Source organism: Pimephales promelas, chromosome 7 (genome assembly GCF_988280905.1).
Source record: "Pimephales promelas chromosome 7, fPimPro1.hap1.1, whole genome shotgun sequence".
In the NCBI taxonomy this organism is placed as follows: domain Eukaryota; kingdom Metazoa; phylum Chordata; class Actinopteri; order Cypriniformes; family Leuciscidae; genus Pimephales; species Pimephales promelas.
Genome location: NC_142775.1, coordinates 20,364,465 through 20,388,988, shown reverse-complemented (window position 1 = coordinate 20,388,988; position 24,524 = coordinate 20,364,465). Strand labels below are relative to the sequence as shown.

Genomic DNA, 24,524 nt, shown 5'->3' with positions numbered 1-24,524 from the left:
TCACTGTGTGAATGAACGCCGTGGTTTTGTCTGATACTCAAACACACTAAAACTGAAACCAAAACTGAAAGATCTTAACAAAAAATGTCAGAATAAAAGTGTTGGTTGAACTCTGAGAACTTATGACAGAAATGTATCACTTCTGTATACTAAAATGTACTTCTCAAAGTAGTAATAGTAAAATTATTATTTCTGTTGTATCATAAGGAATGATACAACCAAGATGTTGTTCATACATGATGTTTTATTAACAAAGTTCGGAAGGAGCACGTTCAGGTAATCAAACCTAGTTAGACACGAGTGGAACACACTCTTCTAATCAACCCAATCAACGAGTTAAGAGGTACAGCAAACTTATGCCGCGTTCCAGGCAACCTGTAACTCGTGTTTTTCCAACCTTATACTCGTGAAAGTGCACTGGAACGGCAGTCAAACCCGTGACTTCCCACCCGTGAACTCGTACTAGACCGATGTACTCCCAGTTACGAGTTCTGACGTCACATAGCCCGCGAACATATACAAAACTACAATCACAGCCCCTACGGATGCAGTGTTTCTGCAGGCGGTACTCGGTGAGATACACTTTAGGACAATATAACGTTAACTAGTTTTCAGTCCATTGAGTGCAAGGATAAATTAATACCAAATACATTTCCAAATATACAAATAATGTAAAATAAAAGGTATAACAGCTTATCTTGCCTTATGCGCTATTTTTCCTCCTCAGTTTCCCACAAATAAACAAGGAGTAAGCACCTTTGGCGTTAGAAATTATTACAAATGCGCGTGAGCCCCGTAAGGTCCGCCATGCTGGTTTGTTTACATCTAGGTAGTTTGACGTGAATGACCTGGAATGCTACAAAGTCGTAAGTCGTGGTTTGAAGTCGTGATTTACGTGTTCAAAAACCTGCCTGGAACGCAGCATTACCTCAGTTCATTGACAGTTTAACAGCATCCCTTCACCACCCCATCTCCTCACTTCTTGTCCTAAATACTCTTATAACAACGAGGGGAGTACTCTGGGTTTGGGCAAAAATTCCGAGCTCGGAGCCCTCCCTCCGGACAGCACGCCAAATATGCATAATCTTCTCTCTGTTTAATTGATGTAAGTGTGAAATTGGGAAATGTTTTAAATCTATACATTTGTGTGTTATAGATCCTAAAAAGAGTAGTATTTAAAGATTTGAGACTAATCTTGTATTGAATTAGCATGTCAGTGAGGAAACATGAGCTTTCTGCCGTATAGCATGCTGTTCATCACACTTAAGAGATCAGAGCCCATACGAGTGAAGTGACCAGATAGCATGGAGGAACACCCTATTATAAAAAACCTGTTTCTCAGATCTTCTGGCTTGATTTGAGCTGTGTGAACCTCTGAGCATGTCCTCATCCACAAAAGTACCCATATTGTTTCATATTAGGAATCATATTGTACCAAGTAGGTCAAATTCATTCAAATGTGTTTAACAGAAACAACTTATTCTGAATTAATTACAGCTTCTCATCTAACAAATAATGGACCTTATATTAAAAAATATAAGTTTTGTAATTAGATCTCAAGTGATTAATTTAGGAATTGATTGATTTTTTTTATTAGATCCTTACGTAAAAAAATACTATGGTGATAGCATACTGTGATTGTGTCAGATGGCAATAACATGGTACTGTAAAATTAGATTTTTTTTTTCATAATCCATTTATTTACATTCATTACTAACCATGTTACAAAAAGCATTATGATACCAAGCTAATGGATTCAGAATCTAAAACTTTCAAACTGAGAAAGAGTTTTGTCATACATACATCATTGGTGTTTGATTTTATTAAAATTCAAAGAACATAATCCCCTAATTTTATAATCGCCAAAGAATATAATTTACTAATTAGCTGCTAAAGTTACTGTAGTAACTTTACTGTAATTTCTAATCAAGCTGTATTTCACTATTCACTCGGCATCTCTTTGCGAATGATTTCATTTTGAATTGAACAATAAATAGACTCAGACAAAATTCTGTTATTGTAGTGACACTTCTCATTTACAGCAGTAAAAGATGCATATAATGTCATGATGTTTATATTCCAGTAAAATTTGACTGTGAAATGGTGTGAAGTAATTCATTTTCTTGTTCTGCAAAGAGCGTACAGGGCAGACTCACAGACAGTGGCAAGTTACCCAGCAGGAGATGCATTTATTGCGCCGCGACGGGTCTCTCATGCAGCCGGGAAATCTGTGGCTAATGCGCCATCAATGCATTTCCCAGCTTCTGCACTCTGCCGTAGATCGCTAAGTACTTTGTTTATTGATATTGCCCTCGTCAAAAGCTAGTTCTTCACACTGAGACATTTTGAAGACACCTCATTGAGTATTTCTGCAGTCACAGCTATCTAAACATTAAAAGGTTTGTTCTAGAATACCAAAAAAAAAAAAAAAATTCTTCCATGCCATTTTGTTTTCTATTGCACAGAAGACAAAAGGAGATGTTTAGCATTTGGACCAGAGACAGTTATGGTCACCATTCGCGAATAAAGCAGCTTGGCTAGTCTGCTAAACATCACCTTTTGTGTTACATCCAAAAGAGAAAGTCATAGAGGTTTGAAAAGCATGACAGAGAATAACTTTACATACTATCCCTGAAATGGACCTTGTATACTTGTCTCTTTTAATGGTGAAATAGATTAGGATTGCTGGAGGGATGACAGTCGCGTTTTTACTTTGAACAGTGCCGGTGGAACGGAAATCTTTGTTATGTAATTTATGGTTGATGTGTAAATGTGTATATATTGGCCTACATGGGCTTGGTTAATCTTATCACCTTACAACAACTGTTTGCCTGCTGTGTAGTTAACCAAGGTAAACACAGACATTGTAGCCCACATAATCGCCATGGGTCCTCTCTGTGCCACAGCTGTAATCATGGGTGTTCACTCTTTTTCTATCTTTCTTCTCTCTATCCGCTTTGCAGGGGAGCTAAGATGGGGCCATGTTCCCTGGCAGAGTTCCATACACGGCTCACCCTCCCACTGGAACGCCTGATTCCAGTTCAGCCCTTTACAAGACATGCCAGGACCCTTTGTGTGCCAGGCTGGGCTGGGTGTGCGGGCAGAGCAGGACTGCTTCCTCGAGATGTCATTATTGCTGGGTAAATTGCCACTCTTGTCAGAGACTGCAGCTGGGTGGCATAGCTTTTCATAAAGAAGCATCAGGGCTAATCAGCATTAAAAGCGTGAGCAGAGCGGTATTTCAATGGCCATTTTAGTCAGACACAAGAATACAGGTCTTTGTTTTTCTTGTGTAATTCAACAGGATGATCTTGTATTGATATGTCTTATACTTATCTAGTAGTTCTTATGAGGAATATGGGTTGTCGTTTGCGACGCGAGAATCAATATTACATCATTCTTTTTAGATCCGAGAAATTTCATCTGCTTGTCTCAAGTGCAAAAGTATATGATTAGTCTATTTAGGTAATGAATTTAGGGATGCCACAATACAGCTTTTTATTGTCAATGTTAATAAGTCCCAAATCCAGGTTTCCGTGAATTTCAAACATGAAAACATAGATAATGCAACATAAATAAGCCATTAAGAGATTTTTTTTCTTAGGTAAAAGCTAACATGGGCAGAGTATTCTTCAAAGCACAATCAACCCCATCAGTGTGTGTGCGTGGAACACAATGTCTATCAGAGATGCAAATTAGCTCTTTTTCCTATACATTAATTAGGACTCCCAGAAGAGCGAATCTGAATCTTGAAAATTGTAGCTGCCTCTTCTATTGCTGAACCTTTTCAACATTCCCCGGTGCATGCTTTTATAAACAGAAATAAATGGCTTTTAGGATTAGTACAGAGGTACGTTCAACTAGCGGAGAGCAATGCCTGGTGACTAATAGAAATGGAGCCAATTAAGAGCTGTGTGTGACAGACGGTTTCTTACTAAAACATCTTGTAATACAGACATGCAATGTACCGCTTTATACGTTAAAAAAGCATGTTAATATTGTTAATACATATTTTTAAATATTGGGATAAATGTGATTATTACACTAGGTCAAAATCTGATTTTCCACATAATTGCCAAAAAGAAAACTGAAAGTGAATATTCTAAAATATGTAAGACTGTAATACAGCATGACAGTTTAAAAACAATAACAACAAAAAAACAGTGTCAATACTACTATAACTACTTCTACTTAATTAATATTATTATTATTATTATTATTATCACATCATATTATTAAATAATTGAATAGATTATTGTTATTTACTTTTATTTTTAACTGTTAATTTAATTGCATGTTTTCCACTGTTAAGCTCATTTATTGGTCTGAATTCATAAAGTAGGGTACTTTTAGTGAGAAAAGATACCCCATCTCTCTCTCTCTCTCTCTCTCTCTCTCTCTCTCTCTCTCTCTCTCTCTCTCTCTCTCTCTCTCTCTCTCTCTCTCTCTCTCTCTCTCTCTCTCTCTCTCTCTCTCTTCCCCTTTAAACAGGGAGGTACTCTAGTGTTTCTCCGCTGCCTGTGCTCAGAGACATGTCGGAAACCTCCCACGAGGGGCCCCGTGTAATTCGATGCATGCTGTTAAAGCTTAGAGTATATTGTCTTCTCTTGCTTATGAAGCCTCCACCCACCGGCCCACCCTACATTTAGCGGATCATGTGACCGTGGTAAGTCATTTGCAAGTACAACAGTTCTCTGTGAGCTCCCATTCATTTCCTGAGAACTGCCCTGAGCAGCTGAGAGGAGCAGAGAGGGGAGGGAGTCACACACAGTGAGAGAGAGAGAGAGAGAGAGAGAGAGAGAGGGAGAGAGAGAGAGAGAGAGACAGACAGACAGAAAGGACTGTATAAGGAAGACAGTTTCTGTCGCTCTGCAGCTCCTGGTCAGGTCTGTGTATGTTTTTTTTTTTATTCTCTTTAGCCTTTTCTCGCTGTTCTTTTTTCTTTTCTTCTTTGAATACTTCTGTCTTGCTTGTTTGTGTGTGTGCTCCGTGCATCTTGTTCAGCTGTCACTGTGTTGTTACGCCAAATGACAAGTCTGATGATGGACCAACCTGCTAAAACAATCGTACAATGCAGGTGGTCAAAAAAATGTATTAAAAAAAGCATGATGTCAGTTTGAAATATGCAGTACAATGCACAATTTAAATATATTGTGAAGTGGTTTGAAGTGTCTCAGTAGAGTTTTGTTATTTATCTGGTTCATTTGGTGTGTGTTTTTGAGAAGGTTTAGGGGGAAAAAAAGAAGAAAAACAAAGAAAGACAAAGTGGTTTTCTGGGTTAAATATTGACACACTGTCAGAGTAGTGTATGCGAGGAAAGTGAGCCGGAGGTTTCTGAGCAGCCACTGTTCCACTCTCAAAAAAGTTTCATCCCCCCGCTCGGCATGCATGCATGAGCGTAAGCGAGTAAGAGTAGGCTACGTTTGCCAACGGCACGTGTATCTCTTAAGCGATGACAGGCTTCCCGGTGAGTGGAGTTACCGTGGTGACAAACTGGGGTAGGAATCAGAGACTCAAGTGGTGGAGTAAGGACAGCGAGGGGGCTGGAGGCAAGCGTTTGTGTGTGTGTGTGTGTGTGTGTGTGTGTGTTGCATGGGTGGTGTCGTGGATGTCATCTGCTCCTCAAGGAACAGTCATTGGTATTGATGGCTGGCTGTCAGTGGCAGGCTCCTGGGTTGGCCCGTGGCTGTTCTTTTCAATTATGCCAGACCTGGCCGCAACTGACAGCGAAGGCATTTTGTTCACGGAGAGAGTGGTGAGAAGGTCGATGTGCATTTGTCTGTGTGTAATTGTGTGTGGAGGTTGGATTCCTCATATGTGTGTGTACTTTGGGACTGTGTCCTGATCTCTGTGACTCTTCACAGTGCTAATGTTGGTCACTCAGCCTTAAACTGTGAGGCAGCCACTGCTACTTAAGGCTATTCTGCCACAGAGATGAGGTTATTTAATCCTTTTCTGGTTAAGACCCTTGATTCAGGACACACTCAGTCAGTGTATTCGTGTGTATTGCCCAAAACAGTAGTAAACTATACTTTTTCTGCTGATACTATAGGTCATGTTGACCAAAAATGGCACTCAGTAACCAATTGTTGTTATTATTGTATATATTGCGTTTTTTTTTGTTTGTTTTTTTTGGTTTGAGGTTTGAATAATGCCTCAAACTGTGTGACTTGCTCAGGAGAGTACTAAGTGATCCAATTTACGCTTTTCACCTGGCAGACCATGAATCGGGTGTGGAAAAATCTCTTAGATTTAGATTGAATAAGGGATCTTTGAAGGAGCGTTTCTTTGAGGTGGCCTCTCATGTCTTGGGTCAGTAAATAACCACCTAGCAACCACACAGAACACCTTAGCAACTGCATAGCAACATACTACAAACCACTCAGAACATCCTTAGCAACCGCAACCAAAGCCCTGGCAACCACCCATCATACCCTAGCATTGTGGCAGTCAGTTTTGCGCAGACAGGGAGCTCTTTAGATAATCAAATGGATCAGTTTTTTTTATTTTAGCGTGTCTTTGTTGGTGTTAAAATCTACATTTATTTTGGCTTTGCAACTGTTCATGTTTCAAATGTATTCTATTACAATTTATATTCTACATAAAATCACTTTTTAGGGTTATAGTTTCAGTATGGTTCGGTATGTGCTATGTTCAGGGGGAAAAAGGTCTACTGCCAAATAAGTCAAATAATAATTCAGGTTTTTCAGGTATTAATAATGCACATAATCTTCACTGTATGAATTAAATAAAGATGAATCATTATTCACTATTCAGTCAAGAGTTGTGAGTAATTGTTTTTGTCTTTTGTTGTTTGATTAACATTAACACCACAGACAGCAGGAATATTAGGCTGCTGTCACTTTAAGACATAATTCACTGTAGCCTGACGTCGTCATACTCAGATTCCAGTCAGAATATGAGTCTGATACTGCTCATAGACAGTAAAAGAAATGGACTCAGCGATCCCATAGACTTCAACAGAGAAAAGTGAAGTCGTGCAAAGTCTTGCAGAGCCGGACTTGAGTATTGGCTGTCCATGAGCGAGTAGCAATAGCAACTTTCTAACTCTCAATGGGGTTTTCCCTTGATTTTTTGCTTCCACGTCCCCCCAATTGCGTGCAAGCTTCTCCTCCTGTCTATATGGTAATTTCTCTAGTGTGCAACAGAGAGTCGCGTGTTATAACGCAATCGTTAGCCTATTTTTACAAAAACTGCTTACGAGGCCATAACGTAAGATACAAGATACTGGAGCCTTTTATACTTTGTCGCGTTTCTTTAGAAATAAACAATGGACAAATGGAGTCTTTTAATGCCTCAGATGTAAAGTTATTCACTGTAAAAGTGACGCCAAAATGAATGGGAGTCAATGGAATGCTAACAGCAGGTGAAGGCTTGTTAGTGATGGCGACCCCCAAGGAGACTTCAGTTTTCGGCTGGTGGATTACCCCCTTGATACTGCTCCATTTGGCTGTGATTATAGGGCATGTTTCAACCAAACCAGGAAAGAAAATGAAAAGAAAACCTCAAATGTTGTGGGTGGGGCTAAATTCGGCTGGCATCTGACACTGAATACATGCGTTGTCTTTCTTGACTTTTTATGTTCACTTCACTGTGTTTATGACACTTGTATGTCACGTTCACGGACATAACCTACTATGTTTGCTTGGATACTTACCAAGACAGGCGTGCTAACAATTTTTTGTGTGAATTTGTCATTTCAAGCGCAAGACTCGAAAAAGAAATCAATATGCGTGCTGTCTGAGATGCGGCTTTCTGTGTGCGCACAATATGTAAAGCATGTTGGACAGTCTCTGATAAAAAACGTCCAACCTTTAATATGATTCATTTGATTCAAGTATAATTGTTTGACTCAATAGCCCCTGTTAAAAGAGTATTGGAGAATTTTATCAGTGGCATCCAGATAGCAATCAGCCAGATAGAGGGCTCAATAATGGGACCCAATAATCACAGGGCAGCGTATCTGCTTATCACCTCAGCTTTGCGTTGCACTGGAGGATTCCATTAAAACGGTCTCCAGCCACACAAGATGGCCATGTGGATCAGGAATTAAAAGGTTAGCACCCTTCTGCTCGAAGGAGCTTCACACAGGTGGGCTTGGGATAGTTAATTATTGATGGAACTTATCTGAGACTGGACATCTTGCTGAAGGGATTATATGGGAAATCCTCAAAAGACACCCCCAAAACAACCCACCCCAGAGGAAGTGGGCGGGGATGAAGCCCAAACCGGCCCCATCTGTACCAGGCTCAGCCCAGGGGACTCAGGAATGCCCCTGTGGTCTACATAGCTGTCGACTCCAGCTGATCAAATGTTCAGCGTTGCCCCCAATCCTGCTTTAGTAAAAAAACAGCTAAAGAGCACAGCACATTCAGAGCGGACATGTTGAGTTAATGTTGGGTTTGTCACCGGGCCTGTCCAATGACATAGAGAGCGTGTCGGTTTAATGATACCCTTCACTGCACTGATGGATCCAGGTGTGTTTTGTATAGCCAGACTAAACTGAGCGATTCTGTGGTGCATAGTCTGCATTCTAGGAAATAGTATGAAAAAAAAAAAATTCTATGTCATTCCTTATTGGATCATGACATACAATATGTGTCTGCGCTAAGGCTGGCTTCATGCATGTCTGTGAGTAAACTGAAGCATGTGACAGAAACGGAGCGTGTCCTTCAATAGAGTAATGACTCATAAATATTTGCCAACTCAGAAAGTAATGTCATGATTGTTTGGTAATACAAGAGGGATGTGGTTGCCACTACTCAGTATATTCAATTTCAATTTGATTATTTCCAGATAATTTATTTATTTATAATTATTTCAGAAAACCATTTCAGTTCATTTAATTTTTTTACGATCATTCATTGATTTATTATTTTTTTATTTAATGTAAACTTTTGGGCCATTTTCCATGTGCACCAAGAAAAGGGACAATCTAAAATTATCATTAATATTATTCATCTATTTCATTGCCATTTTGATGTTTCTGAAAAAAGGGATCGCATGAGGTCGATTGATTGACTTATTTAACAATTTAGGGCCATTTTCCATTTGATATATGTTTCTTAGTAAGAGGACGATCTGAGATTATTATGATCACTCTTCAGTGTCTGTGTTTAGTTCCCACACTAAGAGAAGAGTAGGTGAGAGAAGGAATTGTGGGTAACTACGTGGGTCTTATGATTTCTCTCTTCCTCCTCATTTCAACATTTCGCTAAGCTGACAAAATGTTCTAGTTTGTCCTCTAGTGTGTTCAACCCTTGACCCTCTTGTCCAGCCCTAGTTTGTTTACTGAAGCTGTGTGTGGTGAGGGGGGAGGGATGATTGTCGAACACTCTGGCACAGAACGCAAGACGTGGAATTCTACATCTACTTCAAGTACACAAATTATCACTGACACATGTCACTATTCAGTATCAGTAACTCTGGAAATAAACTCTTTACAATCTGTACTGATGTTGCATCCTTTCAGTTATTAGACATAGTATGGCTCTTCATAACAGTAAGAGAAATCAAAGACGACTAAACCTGCACTGTACACTATCTATGTGCTGTTCTCTGCCTGTCGTCATGACAACACTGTTAGCGCACCTATTTGCCGTCCCTTAACCTGAGATGACTTTTGGGAACTTAATGGAAAAAAAAAAATAGAATCAATATAATCCCTCAAAGCATAACAACACATTTTTTTTTAATTGCTCAGTCAGGGGACTCAGAAACCATCAGTAGGACATTCTGAGATATGCATGAACTTTGTTAGCAGTTTTAGGTCCAGCGATCGGGGGGTTGAGAAATTATGCAAACAACATATGGAGTCAATTACGATCCAAAGGCAAAGCACAGCATGCATGGCTCAGCTTTGAGAGACTCGAACGTGAGTCTATGTCATATAGTATAACTTCCCTCCGGCGACTAGCTCAGACTCATACTTGGCACTTAATGTTGGATATAAGAAGAAAACGTGGAAAAGTAAACTGAAAAGCAGACGCTGCATGTGAAGCATAAATAGAAATCCAGCTGTTTATTCTATTAAGTGAGGCTATGTGTGCTGGAATTGTATTTTATTTTATTTTATTTTATTTTATTTTATTTTATTTTATTTTATTTTATTTTATTTTATTTTATTATTTTATTTTATTTTATTTTATTTGACACTAACAAAAGGTTCAATCTAAGATTGTAAGAGTATGTATTTATTATTTATTTATTATTATTAATTAATTAATTAATTTATTATTATTAATTAATTAATTAATTTATTTATTTCAAGATACATTTCTTGCCATTTTTCATTTGATAAATGCTCTAAAAAAATTACAATCTGAGATTTATTTATTAATGCCATGAACAACTTCAGGACATTTTCCATTTGATATGTTAGGTTACAACCTGAGATGATTACAATCATAAATATGTAGTTATTTATATTTTTATTATATACACATACACATACACATTTATCTATTTATTTATTTGTCACAAATGATTTTTATTTATTTCTTTATTTGTTTATGCCCAGACTGGGACCTAAATCTGGATATTAGCAGGGAACGTGGAAAAGTAAACTGAAAAGCAGACACTACATGTGAAGCATGAATATGAACCCAGCTGCTTATTCTATTAAATGAGGCTATGGGTGCCTGAATGGGTCAAATTTCAGGACAAAAACACCCTCATGTGGACTTCCTGTTTTATGTAATGTTCGAGTGAGTTGAACTCTGAATTTTTGCTCTGTAGTTGTTATTAGTTGTGGCAAGGTTATAGATTTGCAGAGAAAAAACGAGAGTGCAAGCGAATGGATACTGTGCTTTGTACGTGTTGTGATAGTGTGTTTTCTTGTTTGGCACAAATGCCATTGCTCAATCAGAGAGCGTGTGTAGGAGGTTCCACGAGAGGATGTGAGCTGTGTAAATATGCACATTCTGAAACTGTGAATCTGGGTGAATCTGAAATTGTGAATCATGGGAGACTATTATGTAGGTCCATCCTGTTTACATTTATATAGTGTAGGTCCATCCTGTTCCCATTTAAATTCTATAGAAGTTTAGTTAGCAATTAGTAGCAGGTAAGTCTGTGTTCGTGCATTGATACCTGGTCTAGTTTAAATGTATTTATTTGTGTAGGGGGAGGGGGGCGGTATGCAAGGCATTGTAAAGCTACAGAGAGGCGTCTTATAGAACCTTTTCACCATTAAGGCAGGAGGATGCAGCCAGCCCCCGAGACATGAGGAGTGGGTTATTGTACTGATGATAATACACTCCAGCACCTCCACCCACAGACCTCCAACCCTCCTCCCATCTACCTCCGCAAACACTTAACAGACGCAGTACGTTGTATAACCTGCACTGCTATACATAGGACGACTGCTCTTATTTCCACATGATGTATGGTGAACAGTAGAATGACATGCTATGAATGAAAGGCCTGTAGCTGATCTCCTTAAGCATTGATGGCAGTTGTGTAACTGCAAGCGGTATTCAAGTGCACATTTCAAATGCTGTTATTTACAGAAAATCACCAGTCCCCTGATACAAAAGCATGTGGTATAACTAGACCTCATTTTCTGAAGAGAATGTGAGTGCTGCTAACCTGTGGTAAGCTAACGACGATGATGCTAAGGTGTTGCCAGGGCATTGCAATAGTTGCTGTGTGTTTTTTGGCTCATTGCTATTCAGTTCCTTGGATTGTTGGGTAATTTGCTTACTATAGGTTCAGCAATACTTGTACCGGTAATTGTTATATTAATTTAGTTACATAATTGATGTTAGCTGGTCAAACATACCACTCTCCTAAAGTAATATGGTTAATGCACATTATTATTATTGTTGTTGTTATTATTATTTTAAATACATCATTCAAATTAAGATTTTTTGAATGTTTATTCAGGATGCATTAAATTGTTCAAAAGGGACAGTAAAAATATTTGTAAAAAAAAAAATACGATTTCAAATAAACACTGTAAAAATGAATATGCTTTATCTAATCAAAAAAATTGTGGCAACAGATTACAAGCAATATTATTAATTAAATTTAACAAATTAGAATTGAGTAATAATTAATCAAGTTAATTCCTTAAAAGTTAACTATTTAAAATGAGTAAAACTTACAACAACAACAACCAATAAAAAAATAAATTGAAGTCACCATTATGGTGATCTGTGTTTGTTTTAGGTTTGTTTTAAAATTACAGTTTTCTCCTTCCGTGATTCTGCTTGTTAAGGAATAATTTGATTAATTATTACTCAATTCTAATTTGTTAAATTTAATTAATAATATTGCTTGTAATCTGTTGCCACAATACTATTTTATTAGATAAAGCATATTCATTTTTACAGTGAATGCTGTTCTTTTGAACTTTACATTCATTAAAGTATCCTGAAAAATGTATCACGTTTACCACAAAATATTGCAGCACAAGTGTTTTTAACATTGATAATAATAAGAAACATTATAGTGAGCAGCAAATCAGCATACTATCGTTATTTCTGAAGGATCATGTGACACTGAAGACTGGACTAATGATGCTTAAAATTAAGCTTTGCCAACACTGGAATAAATAACATTTTAAAATATATTTTCAAATATAAAAATAAAAAAAATCCCAGTAATTTTACACTGTAATCGTATTTCACAATATCACTGTATTTTAGTCACATTAATGCAGCCTTGGTGAGGATAAGAGATTTCTTTCATAAACATTAAAACATTTTTACTGAACTAACAAACTTTTGAACAGCAGTGTAAATCATTTGAATGCACATTTTATAAGCATGCATTAAACATGAGTTTAGATGAGTAAGTCACACTTTACTGCTGTAAGTATAAAGGTGAATATTTGCCCTAAGCATCTGACAGTGCACAGCACAGGTGTGAAAATGTATTGTTGTTTGCTCATCTGTGTGTGATGTTTTCTTTGGATGGAACTTCTACCTTTCCAGCAAACAGAGCCACCCTGCAGCACAGCTGGTACGATCACATATGACCCTCTTAAAAGTTAGCTTTGGACACCTTTAAATGGATTTACTAGAATGGTGGGGACAGCTGTGAGCCTCTTCTTAGCAAGCGTAGGATTTGAGAGGAGGGGCATTCTTCTTAACTATCAATCACATCACAAACAATTGTGGTTGGATGACAAAGGGATGTGCATTTCTAATGGGGAGGGTTTTCTTTTCCAATTTATGCATTTAAGTAATAGTCAGAGAATAACCTGGCTTTCCCAAATAGGACTGTTGTACTAGAGCTTAATGGTCAAAAAGTCACACTCTGAAAAAGTGGAGTTTTTTTTTTTTTTTTTAACAGCAGTGACATTGCTGACGGTCAAGACTGTCAATTTATTGGTCACGTGTCAGTGACAAGAGTGATTACAATGGGCTGGGTTCATTAAAAGTGGATTAATGGCATGTGAATCAATGTGACATTACCACTACATGACTCCTCGTTAGTCATAATGACTTGTCGAAAAGAAAAACAGAGATTCAATTTTTGACTTCTGTGATTTCAGTGCAGCTTGCTGTAACTCAGGCAGTACTCTTTTTTTCTGTGGACAGACCCTGTTTTTGATAGCCTGTCCCGACTGCAGTAGATGTCCTCGGAAATGTCTTCTTTTATTTTTTATGTGTGTTTTACTGAGATATTGTCCATTACCATAACCTACAGTGTGTAATTTCTTTATTTCTTTTTAAATAATAGAAAAATTTGGACTAAAACAGAATAAAATCTTTACCTTTATAACTCCAATTCATTAAGGCTGTTAACTGTAAACAACATTTCTAATTGTACTTATAATGTATAAAACAGATAGTGTACATTGCTACATTGCTTAGCATAAGGATTATTATTTGTTACCAGTAAGTTTTTTTAATTATGTTGTAGGGATGCCAAACGATTAATCGCGATTAATCACATCCAAAATAAAAGTTTGTGTACATAATATATGTGTGTGCACTGTGTATAATTGTTTTGTGTATATATATATATATATATATATATATATATATGCACCCACATATATTGTGTAAACACAAACTTTTATTTTGGATGCCATTAATCACGATTAATCGTTTAACAGCCTTATTATGTTGCTATGTGTTTATTTTATGAAATCTTGTCCAGCTATATGTAGTAACCATTTGATAAAAATAAAAAAAGCCCCGTGGTTTACAATGGTTTTAGAACATTGCTCTGCATTATGCCTAGAAAAGTCCCTTAGCTGCTCTAAAATCACTCCATTATACAGCTTCTTGAAGCTTATTCCTCTATTACGTTTCTAAGTTCTTCATCTAATATTTCTATTTTGTTTCATTTATTGTTTGTTTTATTTTAGCTTTATTTCAGTTAATATTTTAGTCAACAAAAATTCTACTTCTAAACTAGAAAGGCCCTCGGTTTTCATTTCAGAAATCTGGTCACTTTACAGTTCTGCAGATTTCTGACGTGACACATTCTGAGAAAGAGAGAAAGAAAGTGGAAGCTGTGAGGCATTGCTGGTCAGAGGCAGTTCATTAGCTTTCTTTTCTGAATTTGAGATGAGGTTGGGTTTCCAGTTCCTGTGCAAACTGAGGGCTTGGAGGGAGAAAATATGGAGTAGGAGCAGCATATGAGCACATGCACATTCCCTATTGATCCAGCACAGATCATCATCAGCATTTAAGTCCACCTCTCTCCAGCTAAATCCCTCTGCGGTGACCACTCCGCCCATTCCATACCTCTCGGAGCAATTGAGGTTTTTGTGTCAGGTCTATTTTAAAGCATGGACCACTGAGACCACAGCACTTTAACTAAAGGGGGAAGGGAAGAGGTGTGCTAGCAGTGGCCAGTGTCGCCCCTCTCTTGTGCAGCCTACAATTACAGATTATAAGTAGTTTGTGTAACAGCAGATTTCTTTGTATTTAATGTCAGGTCTGGGCGATATATACTGTATAAAGATATTCTCAATCTCATTTTCTCATATTATTTTCTTTATCATATTGTTTAATATCTTTTTAAAGTAATCATATACATGTTTTCCACATCCACATTTCCACAAAAAAATAATTAATTAATTAATCAAATTAAATGAATTAAAATATTAAAGTTGTCGTGAAACGGAAGTTGAGATTGTCCTTTTTTCCTTATTGTGACGTGGATCCGAGTGAAACGACCTCTGAAATTGGAGAAAAATTTGACTTCGTTCTTCGGGAATTGATTGGATCGTTGGAGTTTGGGCATTGCTAACAAAATGGAGGCAGATTTGAATGCCAGTTTAAAGTCAGTTGTGGATGATTTCTCTCCACCGCACTCACCACCGTTACCCTCCCATGAAGAATTTTTAATTGAGGAACCCAACGATGAGAACGAGTAGCCAAATTTTCTGGAAGGAATCACCCCATATGAGCCTAGAAGATGAGGCGGCTGATGAAATGCCTTGCACACAGTCGCGAACCTGCTTTTATTCCTGCTTCTTCGAAATGCAGGAATTCGAGCCAGCGGGCATGCAAAAAAGGTTGTTTAGGGATAGGACAGAGGACGTGAGGAGCGCAACCAAAAATACACTTAAACACCATATTTGCTGGCTGTCAGTGACACTGGCAGGTTTCTGAGAGGCGGGCCAGAAACGAGACAGATCCCAATAGCTACGCCCTCTAGTAATAGTTTTTGATCGGAAGAGAAGAGAAGTGGTTTCGAGGGGGGAGGGAAGGGTAACGCACTTGGCTAAAGATTATAAGGGTACATGAATATAAAAAAAATAATGAAGTGCACAGATAAGTCATTTATAATAAACACTACAATATTACATATAAAATGCGAATGGTATAAAATTAGATTTCGTGACGACTTTAAAATCTTTTTATTTTATATTATTTTAAATGGGTGGTCGAATATGTTTTCACTTATTAGTGTGTAATTTTGCTGTTTGAGCATAAACAACATGCGCAAAGTTACAATGTTCAAACTTATTTTATTTTAAAGCAATTGCTTTTTAAGGACTACAGCAAACGACTGGTAGGGACTACACCCGTTAGTGACATCATGAACGGTAAAATGTTCTTAAATCCTACCCCGTAACACGATTTATAGATTATCATGACAGAATATGCTAATCAATGACTAGAACATAACTACACATAAGCTACATAAATTTATCAACTAACCATTCAGAAATGTTTTCTGTTGTCGCTTCTTCTTGAGTCTCTCCATCTTAGAATACAAAAAAGGCTAAAAGTTTTTGTTCAGTGCATGTGTGTTTGAGATAAAAATGACACAAGCTCTTGAAGCTCCGCCCTCTATACAGAGCAGCAGCACATTTACATTTAAAGGGACAGACAAAAACGGTGCATTTTTGCTCACCCTCAAAAAACTTGCTATATAAAAATATCTGTGGGGTATTTTGAGCCAAAACTTCACTCTCTGGGGACATCATATATTTATTTTACATTTTGTGAAATACCACCCCTTTAAAACTCAGGGTTGCATAATTTAATATCGCCAGCAAAATCATTGCAAATATTGTAAATATTGAATAGATCCCCCAGCCTTAATTCTACTCCACTCTACTGTTAAAGCACTGCAGTGAGATGGATATACAGTAGAGACAATAGTATTAATTACGTGTGAGAACTAGGGTGAATTGGAAATTCATGAGAAATATTTTAGACGTCATAGAACCACAGCTCGGCAAGCCAGACAGGTTTACGAGAACCTGCAAAACCACGTGAAAGGAAAAAAAAACACCCCAAAAAACAATGCCTTTGCTTTAGCTAGTAAAGACGCCCCTTTGCCGAGTTGAAAGCCCATCACTCTGCATCCTTATAGTGTACTTCAAACTAAATAGCTAAGCTGTGACTAAATGTCTCATGGGTGCGTTTAGCGAAACTAATCCCTTTAATTCTGTTTTCAGAAACTTTGGCAGATGTTTCAGCTGAAAATGCTGATCAGGAACAGCTGATCAGGATGCAAGTCAAGTCACCTTTATTTATATAGCCCTTTTTACAATAGAGATTGTTTCAAAGCAGCTTTACAGTGATAACAGGAAAACAATGCAACAAAGTTTGTTTCCGCTGTACAGCAGATCTAAAAGAAAAAGGCAACAAGTCCAGCTTAAGTAAGTTCAGTGAAGGTTCATTGTTGCTGTAAAAAATGTATTAATAGTTAATTTATATATAGCCGCTCTGAAGAAAACGGTGATGTCATCGTCCAGCTCAGTTCAGTTCTCATTTAATGGTGTCAATGTAGGCAGATGAATAATATTGTTGAATATTAAGATATCGTCAGATATCGGTTTGTGCAAGTAACTGTGTAGGTGATGGATAAAAAAAGGTTAATTTTAAAATGTTAGCATTAGTATTTTTCTTAGCATTACATTTTGCTGTATGGATTCCACTAAACATTCATTTGAGATGTTTTTATGTTTTAAAAAGGGTGAAGAATGGACTCTGACCTCTCTTTTCTCCTTTACTCCCTTTTACACAACTCATGACCTCTCACCCCCATAGCACTGACCAATCAGTAAAATAAACCTGGCTGATATTTTATCTCGTAATATTATAGTTATGCATGTGTTTTAAATCGCACCGCAAGTTTTCATACCAGATTTAATCTCTTTTCTAAATTTCAGAGGAAATGAATGGTTACATTAGGCATGATTTTTCTTGCTTCGTTAAACGTACAACCGTACCAAAGTTTGACTGCGTGCAGCTTTTTAAATGCGAGTACTGTGGACTAGGGCCGTATCTCATGCACTAAGCTGTCTTATCCTCATTGAATCACTGACACAGGATCTCCCTGTGCAGAAATAGCCAGAGCCCAAGGGCATTTTGCTGGACTACGGGTGCTTCCGTCAGCCTGTGTTTTGGAAAGTTGGCCTAGTGTTTACAAGAGCCTCAGCGTTCTATTAAAGGTCTCTCACTTCCTATCAGGTGTGTGAGGCCTAGTGATGGGGGTAGTAGGATAAAAATGATGTACAGTACAGGAGTCTTTTTACAGCTGCCATCTTGGATGGATCCCAGCATTTGACTCTGCTGATGGTGTTTAAGGCTGAAAGTGAACTTTCATCTTGATTGCACTGGCATGGCTCTAAAACGGGCATTCGAGAGTAGCGCGTTCCCTCGTGACCTAATTTTTTTTCAGAGGAGTTTATCTGGTCATGTCTTTCAGCACTCCTTCTGTTCGTCTCTGAGTCAGAGTACATTTGTCACACTCAGAAAAATAAAGAGAGCTACAAGACAGCAAATCTGCTTGGTTGGGGGCCCGCGTGAATGACAGGCATTGTTGTGTGGCTGTTTTTAGCCAGAGGAAAATGGCAAAGTGGGCTCCCTGAGGTGAAGCGCTACCGTCTGGATGCGCAGGGAGGAGAACACGCACTCAGATTACTTATCCACAAACTCAGCTGGTACTGAAGCAGCACATCTCTCTAGAGCTTGAATCAAAAAAGGTCCCAATAGCGGCCAAAGTCTTAGGGCACAGACTTGCCTGCCAAGGAAAATGCGCCTTATGAAATGGAAAGTCTGAAGACATTCACAGTATGGCAGAAAAGATTAACTAAAGAAATATAGTCCACTCCGAAGTATGGGGAGCATTGGGGTTAGAATCCCTCTACTAGGAAGAGATATGGATGTGGGTGTGATTGTATTATGTTTTCTGAAATTCATTCGCTTTTCAGTTTGTGTAAGGACAGAAGTCAAGAAGTAAATTCCTCTTTAAATGCAGTACTCTGACAGTACCTTAGATGGCATTATTATTATTTTTTTATTTTTATTTGGTAAGTGTCCTTGAAGTGTGCTATGGTACTTAGTTGTTATTATCAGTTTATGATAGCAGATGGTTAATACACCAAAAAATCTCATGACTGCTACAATGTGCAGAAAAAAAAAAAATCATGATACTGAAACAAACCGAGCTTTCCTTTAAATACCATCACATCTCCTTCTGCCCCCCGAGGTTGAGTTACTGTGTCCAGGCGGTAGCCTATTTAGCCTCCAAGTTCTCTACTGGTAATGACAGAGTGCTGACTCGTCATATTTGCTGTTTACAGGGGCTCCAAAGTGGGAAGTGAGCTTGAGCCGAGCTCTGTCTTGCAGACATTGTCTGGCAGTGGCGAGATGAAGTCTGATTCTCATTGCATCATGTAAACTTGTTGCATTTTTGACTTGTGTGGTTACAGGATTTTTATTCGGTATATCAGCAGGAACTTTATTTGATAAAATCCATAATGTAGATGTGAAAAAGTTTGAGTTTGGGCTGGAACTTTCTCTTTACAGACAGTCACTTTTTTATTTTATTTTTCAATCTAGCACTAGTGATTCAGAAATTGCACACTTCACCTTTAATATTTCCAGGGTGTTATTTTTTTGCAAATCAAAAGGCAAGGTAATCTATTTACAAAAGATCAGCGGGAAGCAGCTCTCAATAGCTCTTCTTCTCAGTGTGGAGTCTAATGTTACATAAAATGCTGTTCTTTTGCTCTGGTTGAGTCTGAGAGGCTCTCTTGGCATGTTTGAGTTCAGTGTTCTTGTCTGGTTCTTGGCTGAGTTCCAGTGCTTAAATCTCTACCTCCCTCCTCAACCACCTCCTCCTCCTTCTCTCATTCCTATCCGCATTTCCCCCTTCGGCCAATGGCAGCAGGACCAGCCTCTGTGCCACAGATGACTGTAGTTGCTCTGGGCTCTCAACATGGGAACAAAGCATTGGCAGGACCAAGGGAACCCGTCTGTTAGTGCGCTACTCCTCCAGTGCAGATATGAATTCAGATATGAAACGCCTCCAAGCAGTAGCATGATCATCCTGCTCCTCTTTCTTTTCTGCTCATGTTCCAAATTTGGTCTTATTTATTCTGAAATTTCTTGGTGTTTTGGAATATTTTATACTAGGATGTATATTGTCTGATTTTGGAGATGTTGTCATGAATGTTTTATACATATCGGCCAACTGTATATTAATTATTATGTTGTTTGTTGTTATTGTTATCTAAAACCAAAAAGTGTTAAAAATAGTATTCAGTAATTGAAATAAACTGAAATAAATAATTATAACTATTAATATGTAGAAAAAAAAACTTTTATAAATTAGTAAAGAACTATCTGATGTCAGCATGAAAGACACTGTTTATTGAAGAATTGTCAGGCCAGTGCTGCTTCGTCAGAATCGCCACAAAGGTTGATCATATGCATGTCTAGTATCAAGTCATTTTGAACTATTCAAGAACAAGATGCGAAAAAGAAACCAATTCGATATTTAAGAGAGGCTACGGAAAGAAGAAATTGAGTTCTCTTTTGCGTTTTTTCTGCGTGAAATACACAGAAAATTATGTTAAGATACCCGTCTTGGTGATTAAACCTTTGAGAATGCAAACATGTTTAACAGTATATTGGATCCATGCATTAGCTCTTAAAGTGACATGAGCCTATATTAGCTGCTGCTTTCTGTGCTGTGTTCTTAATGTTAATCTAACAACTAAATACAGAAAAAAACCAATATTTATTTATTTATGCAAATAAAAATAAAAATTTAGACATAAAAGTAGAGAATTTAAATATCTGCCATAACACGAAAATGATTATTTAATGCTCGGTATCGACCAAACTTTTAATGTCAGTGCTTCCCTATTTCATACCCCTTGACACATTTATATGCTATTACTTTATAAATACCTCCAAAGCACTTCAATAAAGGTTCCCACTATACACTGTAATGCCCCTCACATCAATGCCACACTAGGCTTGGCAAGGCAGAAAGTTATACAATGAGGTATGCAACCGGCTCCAGGGGGCAAGTTGAATACTCTTTAAATCTTTGTGTAGCAAGGTCAGCGTGGGGTGCAGGAAGGTCAGGTTTTTCCACCCAGGCCTGTCACCTCATATTGATCCGCTCGTCATTCGTTGGGGTCTGCTCGCCGGTGCTCCGTCTGCACCAACGTGCATCGGGGAGTTCTGGAGCTATGGCTGGGCATGGGAGTGCCAGCCAATCCCCTCCCTTGGCTCCCCCATCCTCAGCCGAATCAAATCCCAGGCGGTCCCCCTCCCTGTTGCCCCGTTTCCAGTTGAATTGCCCTCATTCTTCTCAGGGAGCCTCTCGGGGGACGGCTCCAGTCGTGCATGGCAATGAGATGCCTGAGCACTCAGTTACTGCACCTTCCATGCTCATAACGCTCACACCTAGGATCACCATTTCATTTCGCCATCCCGGTGAAATGGAAAGGAGATCTTAATCTCTCTTGCTCGCTCGATTGCTCTCTTTCCATTTCTCCAGTTTTTTAAAGGGATAGTTCACCCAAAAATGAAAATTCGGAAACGCATTACAATAAGGTCTTGTTAGTTAGTTAATGCATGACTGTAACTTACAAAGATAATACATTGGTTCTAGTATTCTTTCATCTTTGTTAACATTAATTAATAAAAATACAACGGATTATTGTTAGTTCATGTCCATTAAATAATATTAGCATATAACTTTTGATTTTAATAATGTATTAGTTGCTGTTGAACTAAGATTAGTAAATGCTTTAGACGTATTTCCTAGTTAACTTGTCAACAAATGTTAATGAATTGAAACTTATTGCAAAGTGTTTTCGAAGTTCTGTCAGACATTTACTCATCCTCATGTTGTTCCAAGCATGACTTCCGTGGAACACAAAATATGATCCCATTGACTTTTATTGTATGATTAAAAAGAGTTGAAACATTCTTCAAACTATCTTCTTTTGTGTTGCGCAGAAGAAAGAAATGCAAAAAGGACTTCTGCTCTGTGTGCTTGATCTCATTGAATGCAGGTCAAGGCAATCAAACATACACACATGGGTCTGTTTTGGAATTAAAACTAAACTGTACATGCACAAGATGATTAATTATACATAATCATCAAATACAAGTCCTAATGTGAAAATTCCTTTGTTAGGGTCTGCTAGGGTAATGCACTGACAGAATACTAGATTAGACAAATCGCACAATCTGACGAAGAGCATTTATGCTGTTTGGAGAAGGCGGAGGAAGATGGATCTAGAATTAGTCATCATTACCCTTGCCTCTAGTATCACATTGCCACTGTTAAATACAGTTGGCGAAACACCATCCTCCATCACAACCTCTTGATTAAGTGTTAATCAATTGGAGCTAAGATAGACAAATTGTGCCTAAATGTTAACCTCATGGTGCTGTACTCAATTATGCTAATAATCTGTTCATTTGATGGTTAATGAAACAACTGAGACCTTGCTCTTGGTATTGATTTCCCATTTGGAGCTCTCTTAAGGGACAAGGTTAGTTAGGCAAGAGGTTGGCTCATTTATCTGATCTAATGATCAATGTCTCTGAGTGATATGCTTACACAATTCACAAGAGTGTGATGACATCTCCTTGGACACACACGCACAAAAAATAGCTGGCTGTTGAACAGCGGGTGCCCTGGTCATCTGTGAAATCTCGCATGTCAATCCAGAAGGACAATAACCCTCTGAGCTCCAACTTGAGTTGCCATGGCAACATTATCTCAGCCTACCACTACCTGGAGCCATTGGATATCCTGATCACAATATCAATCCAATGCACACAGATTAACTTGGAAACACGCTCAGTTACAGTTCACACAGAAATTATATTTTGCTTTTAACTCCTTATGACTAAGACCTTTGTTTTTTAAAGCTATAAATGCTTAAAATACAGTTCAACTGTGCTACTGCTAAATGCTACTGCTAACATGCATGCTAGTGCTGATCTCTGAACTGAAATTGCTGTTAATTTATGTTTTTTTAATTTTGTTTATTTAGCTATATAATGACAAGACAATATATTAAAGAATAACACTGCAAGATGTTAATAAAAGCATGAGAACGTTTTCTCAAGGAGAAATGCAGAGCAAATTGTGCAAGTGATCCAACCATATTGAGTTTAGATCAGAATTATCCTGCTTGAGTTGAAAGACCTTTATACCAGTATACTGAATTCAATTGCACCCTACTGTATATTATAAATCATTTAAGTATTGGAATTTTTTTAAAATATATTTTATAGGAAGTCTCCTATAATCACCAAGGCTGCATTTATTTGGACAAAATTGCTGTAAAAATAATTATTTTGTAAAATATTATTACAATTTAAAATAACTTTAATTCTTTTAAATGATTCCTGTGATATCAAAGCTAATATTTAGCAGCCATTTCTTAGTAATGTCACATGATCCTTCAGAAATTATTCTAATATGCTGCTTTGATAGTAAGAAACGTTTTTAAAGGTGCAGTAAGCGATTACCCGTAAACGCTGTTAACATTTTGAAATCTCCAAAAAAAAAAAACATGCACCTATACCCAAATGGATCACACCCCTATCTTGATGCCTCTGCCCCCACATTCACGTACACACTAAGCACGGGCAACAGCTATGGTGGAATTTGCTGTGCCTGCCGCTCAAGGGTATGATGTCATCAATGAACGAAAGCAATTTGTGTTACGATAATTCAGGTTGAAGGTCTAATTGTTATTTAGCTTACTGATTGTAATCATTCTTTTAAAGATATATTGACATTTTCCTCTTTTGAATTTTCTCTCTTTCTGTAGTCGTTCTGCTAATGTCCGTCTCATGCACTGAGCTCTCTCTCCCTCTCTCATCATGAGTGGACACGCCCCTTACTGCTGATTGGTTACAAGCATGTTTTAGTGCGATAAACTTTTCAATAGCGTTTTTCAAAAATCGCTATCGCTTTTGTGCTGCATAAAGTTTGAGTGGAAATAGTGATACATTTTTTGAATGTATTGAACAGAGCATTTATTTGAATGTAACATTATATGTAATATTCAAAATGTCTTTACTCTCACTTTTAAACAACTTAATGAATCCTTGCAGAATAAAAGTATTTCTATCAACAACAAAAAAAAAAAAAATTACTGAGCACATGCATGCAAATAATTTTTTGTCACTTTTGCATATTGTCACTTTGCCAAATTGTTTTAATTGTATTTCTAATGGCTAAAATTAGTAATGACTAAAATGTTTGACTGTGACATGACAAAATGTTAGTATTTTGTCAAAACACAATAGCTGTGTGAAAATGTACACAGGCTATTTATGCATGACAATGTATGTATTCAGTAGATAATGGGCCTCATTTCCTGTTGCCCATGCCAGGAGAAGTGCAATAGAGATGTTTAAAGCATATCTGCTTTGCTTGCATTCCATCATGTGCTGCTGCTAAAATAATAAGTGCACAGGTTACTTCAGGACAACTCCCTCTGAGCCACAATCGCATTGCTGTGATTGGCTCTTTCCTGAGCTTCTCCTTTGCTAAGAGTCGTAACAACTCCGAAAGCCACACTGACCGTATTTGCAACACTAGTGACAGATGTTCCTACGAGCCGCACACATCAAAGTAAGTCATTTTGACAGGAATAGATTTATGTTCACATTTCTTTCTATCCTCAAGACGAGTCACCTGTCTGTTTGTTTATGTGCAAACTCATTCCTTCCAAAAGGCAAAACCCAAACAAACACGAGGACACATGAATATTACATATCCCAAGATGCCCATGTGTCTATTACTGT

The 24,524-nt window shown here is 37.7% G+C and overlaps 1 protein-coding gene across 3 annotated transcripts in view; it reads left to right on the top strand.

Moving 5' to 3' along the window:
* Positions 1–4,533: 4,533 nt before the first annotated feature.
* Positions 4,534–24,524, top strand: part of klf12b (Kruppel like factor 12b) — a 43,412-nt gene continuing 23,421 nt past the window's right edge. Inside the window, exon 1 of one of the 3 annotated variants that reach the window (XM_039655452.2) lies at positions 4,534–4,666. The gene's annotated coding sequence lies outside the window, so the exon portion shown is untranslated. Of the gene's footprint in view, positions 4,667–4,712; positions 4,887–24,149; positions 24,352–24,524 lie in introns of those variants that run through there. The other 2 variants (XM_039655451.2, XM_039655453.2) reach the window with 2 other exon arrangements.